Here is a 15,217-nt window from a genome sequence, read left to right as displayed (position 1 = left end):
AGGCCACACAAAGCTAGGATTCAAGGCTTCTCTTTTGGGCTTGACTAAATAATTAATTTAGGCGTTAGAATGGGATAAGGAAGCTAATAAACAAGCATATCTTAATCTATTTAGTCATGGAAGTTGTAAGGCGAAACCCAACTAATAAACAAAGTCTAGTTGGCTCGAAACTAAACTGGGAAAGAAATGTAACGGAGTTGAATTGAATCATGTTTTAAAACGATAATATATAAATATTATATTATTGATATCTCAATAATAACAACAATAGTAATAATGAAAACAATAATTTTAAATTACAATACAAATATATATATAAAGTTCGTATTTTATAGAAAAGTAATATAAAAAGGCAAGATGCGAAACCAATAATATTTATAATGACCTAATTAATAAAAGGACATTATAATAAGTTTTATAAATATAAATTAAAGAATAGTTTATAAACAATATCAATTCGATAAACGAGTTGACGGAATCACCCAATACCACTTTATTTATCGATATTGATACAATTGAACGTAAAACGTCTTAAAACTCTAAAAATCATTTTATACATATAGAATTGACACTTTAGTCAAGGAATCACCCATGATGACCTGTATCAATTTTAATAAGTTAAATATCTAAATTGACACTTAAACTTAAGGAATCACCCTTTAAAGCTAATATTAATTCAGATAAGTCAAATACAGTTTGAAATGATTAAAACTCAAATATAGAATCCTTTTAAATAATACCTTTCAAACGTTTTGTCAAAATACTATAATTAGAGTCTTAAAAGGTTGGGATGACCTTTAAAACAAAGAACCATCTAAATAATTAAATTAACATTTTGATTTAGAAACTGAGATTTAAATTAGAAATTTGGCTATATATGTTGAAACACACATAAAGTAATGGTTCGAAAATACGGGGTGTTACAAGTTTTATTTTAGTAAAGTTTTATTAAGAAAGGGATTAGGAAAGAGTAAAAAGGGAAAGTTTAGGTAAGAAGGGTTTCTAGAGAAAGGGGTATAAATATTCAACACTTGGGCAAATTAAACTTTGCCTAGAGTGGAGAAAACCCAAGGTAAACTTTCTCTCCCTTTTCCTTAATTTTTCTTTTCTTTTTCTTTTATTTAATTTGGATTGGAATATATAAAGAGAATTTTATTAAGGTTCATATAATTTTTGTTGATGCTATAAGCATGGAAAATGAGCTATGTAAGTGTCTATGTACACGAGGAATAAATTGTATGTTGGTGCCTTAGTGCACTTAAGGTGTTTTTAACACCGAGGGATAGGATTTTTGGCGCATTAAGCGTCTAAGGTGTCTTTGATACCGAGGTAGATTTAAAAAGGGTTCAATATTAAATATTATGTGGTCACTAATTATTCAAGAATTAAATTAAAGTGTTTAATAGTTTGAATAATCATGATGTTTGATGTTGTTATGATTTGGGAGTCATCACCAAGTTTAATAAATTGTAAAGAACGTCAAGTGAAAGAGATTACGCACCAAAACTCTTGGAACGTATATACCTTGAGTATGAATATATGAGGGGAGTTATGGGGTTTTATATTTAACCATAACTTCTACTGGGAGTACAGGACGCTGTATTTTCCTTTTTATTATTATGCGCAGGAATTCCGCCACTTACGAGTGGTTCTTTTATACTGGCACGGTTAGCTCCCGTGTTAGTACCCCTTTATTGGGGCAGGTTAGGGGGTAAACCCTTCGATGCGTAATCAAAACTAAATAAGTTAATTAGTTACTTAGTTGAGAAGTTCTGTTGAATGTTGTGTGCTTGATAAAAAGAGGCAACAACGTAAGTTGTGTGTTGATAGGTCAATGCATGTTAGTGTGTTTAATTATGCTTATATACTCAGCTTTGCTGATTGTGTGTTTATGTGTTTGTTGGCCTTGTCTTTACCTTGGCCCTATGATGACCCATTTTTAATGGAGAGTAGTGGGAACAAGTAGAGAGAAGCTTTTCAGGTGTTGAAGCATATTCATGATGGGCATGAGTGAAGAGCGAATCATGCTAGTTTCCATAGGTTTATGATGTGTTATTGCTTTATTTATATTATGATATTTCTATTGCGAGACTAACATAAAGGTTTTTAAATTGAATTGGTTTTGTTAAGGGCCTACAATGGTTCCAAGTTGTAGGTTTGACTTTGTTTTACTTTGGTTTGACTTTACTTTCTTGAGTTGATTTTTTAAGTTGAGTTGTTTTAAAAAAATTTTAAAGGAGAGTCTTCCGCTGTGTGTCTTTGATAGTTGTCTTAGCCGTTTCACGGTGGCGGTAATATCTTAGATTTTCCTATTTAAAGTTCTAAACAGCACAAAATAGGTATTTTAAAAGAAAGGAATTTCTAGGGTATTATATGTGAATGATGGTTTGTGCTTTAAAACTTAAGTATAGATATAGATGTGATGCTTAGGAGGTCTCTCTTTAACAAAATTATTAACATTTAGGTATTATTTTCATTTAATTTTTTTATTGCATCAAACTTAGCCTTTTTTTTTTTTTTTTTTTTTTTTGTGTGTTTAGAGAGCCACAAGGGCGGGGTAAGAATCGATCCCTAGATCTCTTAGTACCGTAGTAAGTTTTATTAATTTCTTAAAAAATTAATACCAGAATTTATATTATCAGAATGTTGATAGTAATAATAGTACTACCTTCGTTAATAGTTATGTGCAACTTTTGCCATTTTTGTCCGCTAAGCATTATGTGCAACAAAAAAATTTCTTTCCTTTTTTAGTAAAAAAAAACTAGTTAAATGTCAATTTTACCCTCATTAAAAAAAATTAAAACACAATTTACTAATTATAATCAGATTTAATTAATCACTAATTTCTCACCCAATTTTCACCCCAACCAACCCAATCTAATTCAACAACTCTTTATCTTTAACTCAAGAAATCCAAAACCATCTACATTCATCTTCATCTTCATTCATCTACATCTTCATCTTCATCTTCCACCATATTTTCGCTCTCCTCTTTCAATATCATTATCTCTCTTCATCTTTTTTAGATCTTCTTTCTCTCTCTTCAACTTTTTAAAAAATTTTAGTGGGTTTGTGGGATTTTCTCTCTTCAATTCGTGATGGGTTTTTGGGATTTTCTCGATTTTCCGTCGGATTTGGGTTTTGTTTTCGTGGGGGTGGGTTTTTCTGGGTTTTGATTTTCGTTGGGGTGGGATTACTGGTTTTTGATTTTCGTCGGGTGGGTTTTTCTGGGTTTTGATTTTCGTGGGGGTGGGATTTTCTGGGTTTTGTCTTCCGTTGGTAGTGGTGCTGGTTTTGTGGGGGTTGGTAGTGGTGGTAATTTCATGAGGGTTGGTAGTGGTGGTGGTTTCGTGGGGTTGGTAGTGGAGTTGGTTTCGCGGGTTGGTGAAGGCGGTGGTGGTCTCAGTGAAGGCGGTGTTGTGTTAGACTGTTGACTGGTCTTGGTGGTGGCAGTGGGTGGTGTTGGCTGGTATTGGTGGTGGCAGTGGGTGGTGTTGGCTGGTCTTGGTGGTGGCAGTGGGTGGTTGATTAATTATCCAAACATTCTCTCTCCAGCTTAATTACATACCCCTACAATACATTAATCACTATTATCAAATTTTGCATCATGAACCGTAAACTCCCCCAAAGTTGCACAAAACTATTAACGGAGGTAGTATTTTATTTCCAATTAAATATTTTAATTTTATTTGTAAACCATACAATGAATTTTATTTAAAAAATCGTCGTATTAAAATCATATTTTATTTATAATTTTTATTAAAAATGAATTAATATCCGATTGGTTGTTAAGAAAAAGAAAAGAATTATTGGTTAACTACAAGGGTCTAACTTTTTTAATTAAAGAGTCTAACTTTTTTTATATGAATTGATAAATTTGGCCCGAAAAATATAACGTAGACCCCAAATATAAATTATAAAAAAAAAAAAAAATTAAACCCCAAACACAATATTCATCAAAAAGTTAATTAGACCTGTTATGAAACTAGAGAGAAAGAGGAGAAAGTAGGGTAGAGAATAGATCTATATTTTTATTCTTGAATGATGTAGGATTACATGTATTTATACATGTGATACGATTAGGATTTCCTTATAGAATAATAAACCTAGTATATCTAAAGTATTCTAGAATTATCATAAGGGAATAATGGACATCCACTAAATACATATATTATATAACACTCCCCGTCGGATGACCATTATCGAATAGTGTGCCTCGTTAAAACCTTACTAGGAAAAACCCGGTGGGATAAAAACCTTGTGAAGGAAAAGAGTACAACACTTTCGTAATATGCCTTGACATGCTGCCTCATAAAAAACCTTACCAAGAAAACCCAATGTGGGACAAAACCATGGTTAAGAGAAAAAGAGTGCAGCGCATATTTTTTTCCCCTGATGAATGCATAACTTGAGATCTTCCAATGTAATGATCCAATTCCTTAGTAACTTCACACTTAGCCGAATAATATTCCTTGATAGTTGATCTTCCCTAATATAATCAAATTTGAATCTTCCAATCTTCATTGTGAGGTATCTTCCCGAATAATATAGCCAAACAATACCTATGTTGCGTTTACCACTACCTTATATGACATTTTTGTTTCAAGTTGCCTTACCATCAAAATTATGCCTACTTCTGGAGGTCGTAAAAGTAGCTATTGATAATCAAATATTGATAATAATTTATGGCAACTCGTGATATCTTGATATTATTATCTAAGATTATATGAATTAGTAATAACATAAGTAATTACTATGTACTTTACTCATGGTTCTTCTGGACCATAAGAAGATTATTCTTACTATTATATATCTCATTATTATTCTTGTTTACACATTTTGCATTTTATACGAGTGTTCTCCAATGTGTACAAAATCGATTAATTCTCACATGGTTAAACTTCAGGTTGATATCTCAATCACTTAGTCACCAATACTCTTCATGAGTTTGATAACAATATCATCAACATTGTCATTTTTCAGAATATAGAATTTGAAGGGCTAGATATTTGAGTACGTTGTATGTAAGTTCTTCGGGAACTTTTCATGCATGATACATAACATGCAATTGGATTATCATCATATAAACTTTCATCACAATTATAAGCCCATCGGAGTATAAGTTTCTTCTTGTAAGTCTTCATCATAATTATAAACTCTTCATACCACAAACATTCACATATAACACAATTGTTGTATAGAACTAGTACTAATGCATGCAATATGAGATGTAAAATTCATGATAAAATATTAAACAAAATATATATGTGAACAGTAATGCATCAAACTACATCCTATACATAAAAATATACAATGAGTAATGCATAAATCTAAAACTCAAACATGTACATAAATTAAAGACTCAAAAATGCAATCACTATACAATGTGGATTTCAGAAATCCATTTTCTAATTGGACTACTAGTCCATGATAAACTTTTGATCATTAGCATTCATATTTCGTTGGACTTCTTGTCCATGATAAGCCTTTTGATTTAGTTTCATGTCGACATCAAAATAGACATATATTTCTGATCCCTTATTCACAAGTCCATTCCTTCTGCATATGCATATTATATATCGGTTCCATTATATACCGGTAACATATAATTTCTCAAGATACAATTTTTATTTGTATGCTATTTTAACAATGATATCTTAATACAATTCTCATTGGTAACATTATAACTTTTCTTACATGACAGGCCATTTATGATAATAATTCAGATATCTATACCACCTATCAAGGGTATTTCTCAAATCATGGTATTAATATACTAAAATTGTACTTTAAAAGTATCAACTTCATTATCTTGCCATATATCACATATTTATATTGGAACCGATCATACTATCTCCACTTCAGGTGTAGTGATTTAAAGAAGACTTGGCAAGATCTATCTTAATGTATGCACGTAATATCATTATCACTATAATAAGTTGGCATGTAACTTTACAAAGTATCATTAGAGGGATCAACTAATTATAATTTTATAATTTTGCCAACTTACTTCAATTCTTTCCCCTAAGTTGGTAAAATATCTCAAATATTGGGGGAAATTCTTCACCAACTTAAAATATAATTTCATGTGCAACAAATTTCATCTCGTAGGATAATCATATATATTTAACAAATTTCTATCTCTTCTGGAGAATAATGAAATTTTGTTCTCTTCTAGAGATCAATATTAATAGGGGGATTATGAATTTTGTGCAGTTGTCTGTTTTCTTTTTCTCTTTCTTATGTGCTGACATATAATAGCTCCAATCAAGAGAATTGTTATACAAACATAAAATTTCTTGTAATTCCACTAGGTGGTGATCTTCGTGATCACTAGAAACATTGATAGTATGATACTAGTTACTCAAATTTTCCACATATAACTTGTACGTGATGAGGTTCTGGTCACCTAATATTTTTCAGCATATAAATTATTCTAGTGAAATTCAGGTCACTAATTATATTATCTCTTGATGAATTCTTCTTTTAACACAAACTATTAAAAATCACAATCCAAATATAGCTCAATCTCAATGCATGTTATGTCTTGCCATTCAATTTATTTCATATATTTAACATGGATGAGAGAGCGTTAGCACATTATTTCTTTCATATCAAATGAAACTTCAGGTTTCCATAACGGGAATTTATTAAACTCCGAATGGCCTAATTTTTAATTATCACATCCAATCATTTTTCCTTTTGTATTTAAATTATGGTTAGTTTTTATAATACTGGTGATCACCTTATTAGATATACTTTAATTTATGCATGGACATGAATATGATGTGATATAAGTACACCAATGTGTTTCTTTCTACAATTGGCAAGACAATTAACTAATACTCTATTGGTTGTAATCTTGATACATGCTTATCTTGTTGGACAATATTTTATACTCTTTTGGAGTACTTTATATAATCATAACATATTTTAATGTACTAGAAATGATCTCTTCAGGACATCCATCAAAATGTGTCACTTTCTCAAACTTGTCATTGTCAATTATTGCTCCTTTTCTCTTCCAAGAATTCTTATAGTTGTAACCCTTTGGATTACCACACTTCAAGTGTGCTAGTTTCAGAAGCAACTAATCTTGTCCTTCTAGGACATCATCTTAATATGTACATTTATAGCTAGTATATAGGTAATGACATTTATTCATATACATCTTTAGGATAGTATATTTTTTTAAATATTTGATTATCATGTGGCCACCTCTATTAAATAAATTATTGATATTTATGCTAGTGTATATACCAAACTGACCATCAACATATTTAATTATTCATGTGTAAGGATTACATAAAAACAATGGAGTGAACACTATCTCCCCCTAATCCTTGCATGCATATGGGGGTATAAAAATAGTCCAACAATCTTTAAATTCCTTGTTCCTTTTAAGCAATAAATTCTTTTGCAATGCATGTATCAAACAAAGCAAAGTTATTCTTTTCCTCTTGCCCAATTATATGAATCTTTATATTGAAAATTCTCAAAATTAAAGTATGGGCATAATGAATACATTTTTCAACTAAGAACCTCATAATGTCATGCTTAATTTCTTTAACTCATAATTTTCTTTTTACTCAAATGAATATTATGTAGTTATGTTTGCAATTCTTATGAGCTTTTTTACACAAATTATTATAATCATGCAAACATTTACCCTTTCAATCATATATATAGATTCTTACTCAATACTCGAAATAATTAAATCGAGTTACCAATTAACACTCGTATAGAGTTTAGTATCTTTAATATCCATCCAAAACATAATATATTAACTCTTGAAAACATTTACTAATATTTTTCATTTGACATAATGTTTATAGAATCTAATCAACCTGCTTTAGAGGCTCTTAGCTAAGTAACATTCTTGTGGGCCTTTAAAATTATCACATTATGCATGTTTAAGTGATCTCACTGATTGCACAAGTACACAAAATATTATAGAGTTGCTTTTGACAATTTCAAGATTTTATCACATTATGCATGTTTAAGTGATCTCACTCTACAAGATAGTGAAGGTTATTTCTATATAAATTCACTTATTTAATTTCGAGCATATGAATCAGAATACATGCTTAAAGATGCTCAGAGCTTTATACTAAATAATATATAACTATACACCATAACTATTTCATAAGGAGACTATTTCATAAGTGTAGGGAATATTTCAAGCATCCCACACTTGAGCCCCACTGTGATCATACACTTAAGTATGGTGGCGTCCAAAGGGAAGGAAGCTAGAGCAAAAGAATCACCAACAAGTTTTAGGAACTTGTAAACCGTTCACAGGGTGAAGGTTACACCCCTTCACGATCCATAAGATCGCTAACTCCACAGTGGTCTGGAACCATGACTGGATATTCGGGGATGAAGGTACAAATCCAACCTAAAAGAGATTGAACCTACCCTACAAATAGGCCTCTACTTTATTCTTCTCATATTCATGTGCGCTTTCCGACTAACATACAAACAATAATATATTAATCCTAAACATGTTTAATCTATGTTGGTTGAATATTAATGCACAAATAAATCTATTATTGGCGATCACTTGAATTATAATCATATTAGCCTAAATAAAATTATTAATTATCTTATTAAGCGTGATTACAAGTACAAATTCCCTTTAAACCTGCAAAAGAGGACGTGATCAAGCAATAACAATAATATCAAGCAACATAATAACAACAATCATCATAATAACCTTAATAAAGCATAGAAATATATTAGCAAGATCCTAGGCATGATATATATAAGATTAATAACAAATCCTAGAATGTCACTAAACAATAAAGATCAAACCTTTATCCCTAACATGATACTAACATGATATAAGAAATAGGAAGCAACCTATGATATTAGAAATCAATTAATAACATCCTAACATGATACTAGGAATTAATATAATTTAAGCATGATTTCTAAAGAAATAGAGCAATAAAAACTACTTACTTTGATGCCTCGTATCTCTTTCTATCAAAACAATACACACGTTAGTAACTTAAAGGAAAATATTAAATTAAACAATTAATTTAAATAATTGAAATAGGGATTTGGGACCAAACCCTCAGAAATTATCAACCTTTCACGTCTAGGACGAAGGCAACTTCGAGCTTGGATAAGTGTGTCTAAGACTCGTGAACGCGGTATTGTATTTGTAAAAAGGGAAGACTTAGAAAGAGGGAGAAAGAAAAGCTATTAGCTTGAGAGAGAAAAGAGAATAGAATTAGATGATTGTTGGTGAACAAAAACGAGGAAATACGACCCTATTTATAAAGAAAATAGTTTGGAAATGATAGAAAAGAGTTAGAATTTGAATCGGAATAAAATTAGTTATGTCGCAGAGCGACAAGGTTCAGCGCAGCGACAGGACTGTCGCGACGCGCTGAGACAGTTTTTTGCGTATTTTGTTTTTATCATAACTTTTGATCTAGAAGTCCAAATAAGTCATATAATATTTTTTTGGTAAGCTCTTGAAGTCTACTTTTAAACCCAATTGGAATCAGATTAAAATCTTTTGTAGAAAAAAAGATATGACCGAAATAGTGGAAGGGTGTCAGTTTTTGATAGAGTTTCGTATTTCTTTCATATCTTTTTCGTTATAGCTCGGAATTAACATTATAATATATCATTGGATATAATTTCAAGAGCTATCCAACCATATAAGATTTGGATAAAAATTATGAGGCACAAAAATAATATCTGACTGTCTTTAAACATCTTTAAATTCGAATAGAATTAATACTTAAAAAAGGAAAGTTTTATCCAATTTCAAACTCTTTAATCTTATGTTTTCAAACAGGATAATTTTGATCTTTTAAAAACTAATAGAAGCTTCTAATAAATCCTAATTAGTTTAGAAATGGGATTAAACCTTTGGACCCTCCACATGATCATTGGGCCGTAGGTAAAATCCTATTTGAGCCCAGTTTAGTATTTTGGCCATAACTTCCTCATTATTCATCGGAATTGGGCTTATAATATCGTTAGAAAGGTCTTTTCAAGCCCCATCCAATTACACTATTATTGGACCCTTATCATGAACTAAACTAAACTGGACTGCACGTTTTTCATAAATAGGGTACGAAATGAATGATTTTTTAAAACAGAAAGAAGTATTTTTATTAAAAACAAAGGAATCACGAGACTCTTTCACATTTCACCTTGTTCGATAATCATTGACGTGAAAGATATTCATCATTGGGTTTGGTTTTAGGGAGACACAATTAGGTGTCTATAATAAGTAAACAATCTGTTGCCTAAAAGAGTTATGGTTATGTGATGTGATACCATGTAAAGCAATAAAGCATATACAAGGATGGAAAACTTAACCCAAATGTTATTCACCATTCATAATTAATATATAGTACTGCATACTTCTGTAATATAGTACAGATTGGAGCACAAAACTACACCATGATAAAATAAAAACTCAATATATATAAAGATAATAACAAAACTCAACAAAACTTAAAGTTTAGGAAACAACTCTAAAATCCGTGAATATAGTTATTTCAGTGACATATAAGGCCTTAAATTCAAGTTTTGTCAGGTTCTACATAATTTGCTATAAAAGAGAATATTATAAATTCAATTCAAAATTTCATATGAAATCATGATAAGACATCATACAAGTATGCATAAATAAGATTAGAAACATCAATCAAAGTATTGGGCACAAAGAATGCATTACAACATGATATTAATTATAATGTTATTCATATGGAGTATAGTAAATATAAAACACATCTAATAAATCAATACGGAGTATAAGCGTTACAAAAGATAACCAAAACTAAAGTTATTAAATTGTTGAAAATTAAACTTTGGTTACCACAAAATACGCATTAAGTACATAATTCTAATATCTATACTTAGTATTTAAAAACTCTAACCATAATACACACATGTCTTCATCCTATGTTTTCTTTTCCAATTCAATGTGCCACATGCTCACTATTCCAATCCAATATGCCACGTGTTCACTATTCCAATACAATATGCCACGTGTACGAATCAATATTAAAATAGAAAGTAATTAGTCATCAAATTATTAATTATTAATATTAATTAAGAATTTAAAACTTATAATAATACTACGTAATAATATTTAGAGATATTAGTTGGAGTAAAAGCTAAATTGTTTGTATTTTAAGTTAGCTAAAAGCTAGCTTTGACCTTTCATTCCACCTCTACAATTTACAGTTTTACACCACACAATTTAATATGGAGTATCTGTAAATTAAACCAAAAACCCACCATAATCCCATGGCCCAATGGCCGCTTCATCTTCATCAGCAAACCCACAAATAATTCCACACTCTTCCTCTTCAACTTCCCCTCTTCAATTCCCACAAATTAAATTCCTTTAATCATGTTGTTGGTTATAAATTCTGAACATAATACTGATGTATGTTAATGTTTTTTTAGTATTTATTCACTCATCTATCATTGCAATATTAATTCTATATAACATAGTACTTCCATCATCACATGCAGATTCACATTTGGTGAGTGACTATCATCTTGTGCTTTTTTTTTATAATTATTATTATTACGGAGTATTATTCTTATTTTTGTAGATTTTATATTTAAATTTTCACTGAAATTGAAACAAAATTTAAACATGCATGAATTTTTGTTAATTGAAACCCCCAATTGTCAAAATTGGAAAATTGTTGTTTGCTTTTGTAGAGAGCTTGATGCAAATTGAAGGTGGTTGCTACAGGTGAAGATGCTTGACTAATTAATCTCATACTACGTATTTGGTTTAAGCTTTAACATTTTTAGGAATTGAAATTGTATAGGTATTTTAACAGTTTTGTTGTTACATTAGGTAATCTGTATCTGGATTGTTTGTTCTCTGTTTAATGGGTTTGTTTTCTTTGTATTAAGGGAGACAATAACACATCACCATATGGTCTTTTATGAGGTTTGTCAAATTACTTTGATTTTTAACAAAAGTTGAAAAATTAGATAAATTTAGATAATGTTGGCTCCACTCCCTTCAAAGACAATGTGGGATTACTAGATATAGAGAATATTTATCACAGAGCATATCTATGTATATTGGCCTTAATAAGTGTGCTAATTTGCAAATGCTCATTCTTCCCGCATTTCATTTTCTTGATTTCAAAAGTGAAATCCAACGTACTTATTATTTTACTAATCACCAAAAACCATTTTTTTAGTCTATTTACGGCTAGCAAACCCACTAAACCAGCTTGCTACTAAAGTCTTCTTAGTGCTAATTGTGTATTCTACGTTCTAGACAATAATATCTAATTGATAAACAAGGCCCAAAGAAAATAAGCCTACATTCTAATACTCAAATTTTAATCCATTTACAGGAATGATGAGTCAATCCCGAAAATACAACTACTTGAAGACAAAGAAAATCTACATGAGGCAAATTCCACGGCATACAAAATGGAGGAGACAAAATATGAAGACATGACGGGAAAATGTGGATGCTATCTCATTGGGTCATTCCAAAACTATCCTATGTAAACATGGTTACTTAAACATATATTCAATAATATTTTGCTATCTAACTTCCTAATTATTGATTGCTTACCAATCCGTTGAATGCCAACTTCAACATATTATAATGCAAAGTAACAAATAAAAACAAAAAAAGCAACAAAAAAAAACCTAAACCTAAATGCGTTAAAAGTTAATTGTTCCTCGCAAAATAACTCACGACCAAAAACCCCCAATGTCTCCATTCTATTTCATGATTAAATAAACTACATGCACAAAGAAAAATACACCAATAACAAGCCCGTACATTGTACGGGCCAAAAGACTAGTTATCTCTAGTTAATGAGAGATAGACTATACGTGGCAACAAATGAAGAAAATTGACTGCCTTCAAAGATATATAAAACTATGTACATGTAAAATATTAGATTTCAAAATAATACAAGATAATCAATCTCTAAAAGTAAGAAGATGATTGTGGCTGATATATACAAAATGATTTATGCACTAAAATAATACCTAGAATCATATCAAAATAATATACGAGATAATTGAAAATACTGATCTTGAGTATGACTTTTAATTTGTAAACTACGAAATATCTTAAGCCTTTACAAAATTCAAGATTAAAAAATATATTTTATATATATATATACATATACATAAAGCTCATAGAAATGATTAATCAGTATCAAGCATACAATATTTTAAATCATAGAGTCATATTATATTAATTAGCATTATATTTCATCTAGATAAATTGTAGTATTATGCAAATAAATACAAAATAGAATCATGATAGTAGTAGCTATTCAGGAACCAATAAATAGGAGTATACTAGCTACTTAGCTAGGGTACATCGTTACAATAGCTAAAGTCCAGGGAATATTATCAAGTTATAGGATATACATTAATTTAGCTAAAGTACTAGGGAATATTAACAAGATATAGGATATACATTAATAACTAAATAAGAAATCAAAACTAATCTATGTTGAACTAGTCATAGTTATAAAACTTTATCTTCAACATTATATGCAGTATGTTAGAGATTTATTTAATTACATGGTAAGTGTTTGGGTGTGTGAAAACGTGATAAGCTAAACAAAGCAATGAAATATCTACTGTCTACAAATAAAGACATCGCCAATAATATAATTGATTTGCTATCAAGAGGCTTATACCAATCGCAAAAATATAGTCGATAGTTGTACTTGTGAGGGTGTAATATAGACATATAGTATATAGACATATACAAATTATTGATAGTAATTAATATTTAGAATATTCATAATTGTGCATGATAATAATATAATATACACATATAGTATATACATACCTTTAATTTCCTATTGATATCTAATTTAGTTGGTTGCTACGAGGTTACATAACCAAGTGATGAAGTGTAATAATTGAAGATAAGAATGTAGCCATAATTCATGAGCATTTTGTCAAACATAAACTATAGATCTAATCAGAAAATATAAGGTCATGATTGCACATTCAAAACAAAAGTCATGCTCATACATAGTTTAATTTGAAATTCATATAATTGAATAGTATATATAGCAATGCACAGACATCAACAAAGCCATGAGAATATAATTAGAGTATGGGAGGGTTGCCGCACAAAAGTTAATGAACAATCAAACATAGATTCATACAAAAATGGTTTATACAATTAGATTACTATGCAAATTGGAATATGAGTTCGACATAATTTCATGGTTGCTGCTACAACTAATACAAAAATATGCGGTAGTTGTATAATAGTCATACTAAACGTACCCGATTAACGTGTTATGAAATTAAAGAGAAAGAGGAGAAAGTAGGGTATAGAATAGATCTATATTCTTATTCCTGAATGATGTAAGAGTATATATATATACACACATGTGATACGATTAGGGTTTCCTTGTAAAATAATAAACCTAGTATATCTAAAGTATTCTAGAATTATCATAAGGGTATAATGGACATCCACTAAATACATATTTATATAACAAGACCCTATTTTTATCTTAACTCATATATAAAGTGAATGAGGGTTTTGGGTGATATATTTTTCTTTCCCAAAATACTCCTTTCATCTTTTATTTTCTTTTTAACAAAAAAAAAAAAAAAAAATAATAATAATAATACTACCTTCATTTTTTTTAAAGTACCAACAGAATAAAAAAAAAACAACCTTCCTTAATAAAAAAAAAACCTACCTATTATTTTTAATTAAAAAAAAGCATTATAGGACTATCCTTTTTTTAGGGAACTCATATCTCCTTCTATTGCCTCCATGATTTCATCAATTTTTGAGGCATATATATTTCTTATAATGCACACACGCCTCACACCTTGAATAAGATAAATTCAAAACAATAGTCCAAAGAACATGAGGTCTCTCATAGTAATCTGAGCTATAAGGTACTATATTGTAATCTAAACTTATGGGAGGATCTTAGTTATTGGAGGATATTCCATTATTAGTCCATGTAACCTGTAACCGAATGTTTACATAGAAAAGGTACGTAGATGTATAAGTCGCTCTAAAATTATAGCCAGAAACCAAAAAATTAGAATTGGCTTTGAGTAATGATGTACGTGGCACATTTCTTCTCATTACTACACTTAAATTGTGATCCTTGTAATCAAAATAGCATATCTAACTTCGAACGTGGGTTTATGTTTTAAAATCTAAAAAATAAGAATCTAGTACATAAGCATCATG

The sequence above is a fragment of the Chenopodium album genome, chromosome 15, assembly GCF_948465745.1.
Source record: "Chenopodium album chromosome 15, dcCheAlbu1.1, whole genome shotgun sequence".
NCBI lineage: Eukaryota > Viridiplantae > Streptophyta > Magnoliopsida > Caryophyllales > Amaranthaceae > Chenopodium > Chenopodium album.
The sequence above is the reverse complement of the archived record's forward strand: the minus strand, read 5'-3'. Positions refer to the sequence as shown.